This window comes from Palaemon carinicauda, chromosome 21 (genome assembly GCF_036898095.1).
Source record: "Palaemon carinicauda isolate YSFRI2023 chromosome 21, ASM3689809v2, whole genome shotgun sequence".
In the NCBI taxonomy this organism is placed as follows: Eukaryota; Metazoa; Arthropoda; class Malacostraca; order Decapoda; family Palaemonidae; genus Palaemon; species Palaemon carinicauda.
The window spans coordinates 30,042,284-30,048,283 of NC_090745.1; positions in this window are offsets into that span (position 1 = coordinate 30,042,284).

A 6,000-nucleotide genomic window follows, 5' to 3' on the forward strand; every position below is an offset into this window, starting at 1 on the left:
AGTCCCTGTTTCCGTTGAAGGAATTAGAAGTGCTGATGGAGAAGGTGTCCAAGAGGAGAGAAACCAACGTCCCCAAGCAAACATCCTCCAGGAGGCCTCCTTATAGGAGGTCAGTCTCGGATAGTGCCGTGACCCCTCAGGCTGTCCCCAGCTCTTGGAGGAGGGACGCCCCCGCCTCCTCCTGAACATCAACTCCACAGCCCTCCCGCAGGGGAGCTACAGCTTCTGCCAGCTCCTTCAGGTCGGGTTACTCCGCCTCGAAAAGGGGCAGATCAGGCCGCCCCTCTAGGAGAAGGTAGAGGGAGAGGCCCCCTACTCCCGCCCAAGCCTCGGGTTGGGGGATGCCTCAGACCCTATTGGCAAGCATGGAAAACGTATGGGGCGGATGCTTGGACGGTGTCCGTCCTGAAAGAAGGCTACAGGATCCCCTTCATAGCGGACTCACCCCCTCTTATTCCAGCCACCCAAACAGAATGGTTAGCTCCCAGGGACCCGTTGAAAAGGGCTACCCTGCAAAAAGAAGTTTCCTCCATGTTGGAAAAGGGAGCCATGGAAGAAGTCCTTCTCCCAGGGCCAGGCTTCTACAGCCGCCTGTTCCTGGTGGAGAAAGCAACGGGGGGGTGGAGACCGGTGATAGACCTGTCGGCCCTCAACAAGTTCGTCAAGAAGACGGACTTCAAGATGGACACCCCAAAATCCGTCCTGATGTCCTTGAGGGAGAAAGATTTTATGATGACGGTCGACCTCAAGGACGCGTACTTCCAAATTCCGGTCCACCCGTCGAGTCGGAAGTTCCTCCAGGTAAAATGGGGCTCCCAGATCCTGCAGTTCCGGACCCTCTGCTTCGGACTGTCGACGGCCCCTCAGGTGTTCACGAGGGTCTTCGCGACAGTCTCAGTATGGGCTCACGAACGAGGTATCCGCCTCATCAGGTACCTGTACGACTGGTTGCTCCTTTCCAGTTCAAAGGCCCTCTTGGAAGAGCAAGGAAAGGACCTCCTCCGTTTCTGCAGGAGTCTGGGAATCATTATCAACAGAACCTCGTCAAGATCATTCAGCCGTTCCTGTCGGGGCTTCCCAGGAAAGCGAAAGACTGGCAGAGGCTGATAGGCCATCTGGTCTCATTAGAGAAGCTAGTCCCCCAAGGGAAGATACGGCTCAGACCCGTACAATGGAACCTCAAGGCTCTATGGTCCCAGACAGGCTCTCAGAAAACATCGATCCCAGTCCTCCCGGACACGAAAGCAGCCTTGAATTGGTGGCGATGCCAGTCGAACTCCCTCAAGGGGATGCCCCTCGGGTCCTGTCCCCCCGAGTTTCTCCTGTTCACGGACGCCTCCAGCCTAGGGTGGGGAGCCCACCTGCGGGAGGAAACAGCAAGCGTGACCTGGTCGGAGACCGAAAAGCATCTCCACATCAACGTCCTGGAGCTAAAAGCAGTACAAAAGGCATGTCTGCACTTTGCAAGTCGGTTGAAGGGAAACACTGTGGCCCTAATGTGCGACAACGCCACGGTGGTAGCCTACATCAAGAAACAAGGGGGCATGAAGTCGAAGGAACTGTGCGACCTCACCGTAAACATCTTGCACCAGGTAACACTGCTAGCAAGGTTCATCCCCGGGAAAAGGAACGTGCTAGCCGACGGCCTCAGCAGGATAGGTCAGATAGTAGGGACAGAATGGTCCCTACAACCAGAGGTGGCCAGACTCATCCTTCAACGCTGGGGCTCCCCGGTGATAGACCTATTCGCAACAAAGCTCAACGCCAAGTTACCGGTTTATTGCTCCCCGGTACCAGACGAAGGAGCAGCCCTAGAAGACGCCTTCCAACACAGGTGGGACAACCTGGACGTTTATGCCTTTCCCCCCTTCACGCTGCTAAGGCAAGTGCTCAACAGAGTAAGAACCTCCCAAAACCTAAAGATGACTTTGGTAGCGCCCTGGTGGCCGGAGAGAGAGTGGTTCGCAGATCTGAAGGACCTGGCAAGCCATCCGCCATGGCCTCTGCCCCCCAGGTCAGATCTACTGAGTCAACCGCACTTCCTCAGGTTCCACGACAACCCTCTCTCTCTTCGCCTTCACGCCTGGAGACTATCGAGCGACTCCTGAAGAAGGAGGGGTACTCCTCCTCCACAGCCAAGAGGATGTCCCTATACCTAAGAAAATCCTCTACCGTAGTCTACCAGGCGAAGTGGGCCGCCTTTACGAAATGGTGCGCGACAAAACAAATAAGACCTCTTAAAGCCTCGGTCCCTGACATAGCTGATTTTCTCGTGTACCTTAGAGATAAAATAGGAATGTCAATCCCGGCTATTAAAGGAGTACGAGCAGCCTTAGGCCAAGTCTTTCTCCTGAAAGGCATCGACCTGGGGACCTCAAGACACATAGGGATGCTGATTAGAAGTTTCAAACAATCCTGACCTCCCCAAGCCAGGAGAGTGCCCAGATGGGACCTGGCCAAGGTCCTGAAAATGTTGTGTCGTCTCACCCTCAAGACAGTCTTCTTGTTAGCCTTAGCTTCGGCTAAGAGGGTAGGTGAGATCCACGGTCTCTCCTACGACGTGGCACACTCCAAAGGGTGGAAGGAGGTATCTTTCAAGTTCGTACCCTCCTTTGTAGCAAAGACTCAGAACCCAGCAGTCTGGGACCCGAGGTTTGAAGGTTTCTCAATTCCGGCCATCCCCAAGACAGGCAATACGGACGACCTGAAGTTATGCCCGGTCAGGACGATCAGGAAATACCTGGAAAGGACGGCCCATCTCTGTCCGGGTGCCAAGAACCTCTTCGTCTCTTCAGGCGTTAATAAGAAGCAAGTGTCCAAGAACACTATTTCCTTCTGGCTGAGACAAGTCATCACTAGGTCTTATGAAGAAGACAAGGTGGCAGTACCAGGCACTCCCCGTTCCCATGACATCAGAGGCCTGAGCACTTCCTTGGCATTTGAGAGAAATATGGCAGTGGGGCAGATCCTGCAGGCCGGCACTTGGTCACACCAGTCGACCTTCACGGCCCACTACCTCAAAGACTACTCAAGAAAGTCTTTGGATGGATTCTCCATTGGGACAGTCATCGCCGCCCTCCAAGCTGTGTAGTGGCAGGCTGGAAGACGTCCCCAACAGTGAATAGACTCATCCCTACTTCTTCAGGAAAAGACTCAGTAGAGAAGATGTCAAGAGGTAAGCCTTAAATTATAAGCGTAAGGTTTCCACTGCTACCCCCTATCCGCTCTCTGTACCCCCGCATTACGTAGCCCTCCAGGCACCATGTGCCTAACCAAGTGGCAGAATGGCTCTCCCGCCTCCTAAAGTATAAGTCTCCTAAGGAAGTAATTCGAGGTAAGTATTCGTGTTGGAACAAATTAAAAATTTTAAGTAATTTTTATTTTTCCTAACATACTTACCGAGAATTACTTCCGGGTAATGGCCCTCCCTTCCGTCCCCGAGTGCCATTCTTCCATTGCCGGGTCGGGCTAAACGGAGAACTTAATGAGATCCTGACCTGGGAAAAGCAGTGACCTGCCCTAATCCGGGCCGCAGGACTTATCCTGGCGGCGGGGGTAGGAACTATCGGGAGCGAGATAGGGGGGGTAGCGCGGGAAATCTTGGTCGAGATTGAGAGAGGTCAAGGACCCTCCTAAGGAAGTAATTCTCGGTAAGTATGTTAGGAAAAATAAAAATTACTTAAAATTTTTAATATTTTGAGTATGTCTCCCTTTCTCTCTTTGAAGGGGCTTAAATGTATGTCTGTTTTTTCATCAAAACATTCTATGCATTGCAAGAGAATATATTGTAGATGCAACAAATTGACAGACAAATAATACAGCTTCATTATTTACCTATAGTGTTCATGTCAGATTTCATGGAAAACCTGATATAATTCATAAGGATATTTGGTTTAGATACAGTATGTTGAAGATTAGGAGAGTTGCATTATTGTGGATAACTTTCATCATTTGACCTGACATCACGAATGTCTTAATCCCTTTTTGAATATTAATGTGCTGTGTGGTCTACAAGAACTTTCCTGTAAAGACTAGAACACAGAATCCAATGAGATAAAAATACCAAAGAAATATTGTTTCCCTTGCTATAGGGACACTGTTTTAACATGTAAAGTACAGACTCAGTGTGTATAAGGGAGACCCACGGGTTTACCCTTAAAGAAGTTATCCTGATGAAGAACAATTCTGGCGTGAACAGCTTGACAGAGGTACCATAGTGGCTGGTGGTTCTCTTAAAGACCACAGTTTGCTTAATGCTTCGATGGTGGAGTATACAGTGCCAGGCCAGAAAACCCTCTTCTTGACCAAAATGGAATTAAAAACAATAAGAGTCATGTTGCTGAGAGGAGATTTCATCCTGCCCAAAGAATTTAATCTCATATTTAAGGGTGTATGTGAAAGAATTTGAAGGATTTTCAGAAATAAAAGGTTTTTGGGAAGTCTTTCTTACAAGATATTGGATGTTCAGGTAGGAACTAATTAATTGGTTGATAGTTTTCATTTAGTTCCAGATCATCTTATGTCAGAATGATTTAATACCCAACAGACTTTGTTTAATCTAGTGCCTGTCATGTCTTCTTTAGAAGTGGGAGCTGCAAAGGGATCCCAGATCTCCGACTCAGCAAGGGCAAAATTGCTGTATAAGCCTACTTATGAGGCTTTACAGAGCTTTATCAAAACAAAATTCAAAGTAAGGCACAACACTTGTTAGCTGCTTATGATATTGGAGAAGACAAAGTAGAGGAGTTTATATATAGTGACCATCTATGTAAATTACTTTTCCCCCAAGCTTTTGTGGCAAAAGTTGAAGCTAACACACATGCAGTATGCACTTGACTTTTAGAAAAATGGAGGGAAGGATTTTAGCCTCACCCAAAGAAGTCCTTCAATTACAAGGCTTCACCTTATAGTAGGAATCAGCAGCAGTCCTAGATACAACCAGCAATGAGACCAGCACCACTCACTCATCATAAGACTCTTCAGAAGAAACTACCTTAGTTTCTGTCAATCTTAATTTTCACAATGGGGTTGTGATGGCCTATTGGAAATGTCCCTGGCTGGCGTTCTGCACCCAAGTTTCCTCGAGAAGAACAGAAGCTAGAGTTCCAAATCTCTCGTCCTTTGGAACTTTTTCAGAAAAAAAGGAGTGACTGGAGGCACACTAGGGGATTATTATTATTATAAAAATGAGGAGGAGATTTACCAGCCCAGTGAGACAAACTTGACTCTTGCATTGCTGGCCTGTATAAATCTGGAAAAGATAAGATATGATATATATTAAATCTAATGAACAAAAGAAAATAATTGTAGTAAATATAAAGGATAAAAAATAGATTAAGAGATAAAAATCTGTGATACTGTAATTACATTTAAACTTTATCTCTAAAACCTATGCGTCTTAAGAACGTTAAAACTTTAAAAATGGAGAAACTCTTCAATCCAATAAAATATCAGACAGACTTTTCTTATCAAAACATAAGTATCTCGGCATTTTAAAAACTATCACAAAAAATATGTTGTATGGTTAAAATATTGTTACTTTCATTGCACCTGGGAACTGTCTTATGAGGTGTGCAGATTGAAAGTCGATGGGTCAATTCTGCATGATAATTCCAATGGAGAAACAATTGGTTTTATTTGTTTTGTTTTCTTATTTTCAGATTCATTATTCCAAATACATTGCCATGGTCTTACTATGAAATGATGTTTATATAATTATGTAGGGGGAATTTAATGCCATATTGTGGTAAATATATTGCTAATTTATCATAGGTATCTGCTTTTCCATTTCCAATAACCCCAGCATATTTCAATATTCACTGCTCGAGAATAAAATTTGTAAATGAGCTCTTTAATTTTTAATACTAGTTGGCTCTTATGTGTACCGTATTACCTTTGAGGGCTTCTATGCACTTCTTGAATCAGAATAAATGAAAAAATTATTATTCAAATTATTTTCAATTGTTTTAACAATGTCTATTGCTAGTAAAATTGTTGACA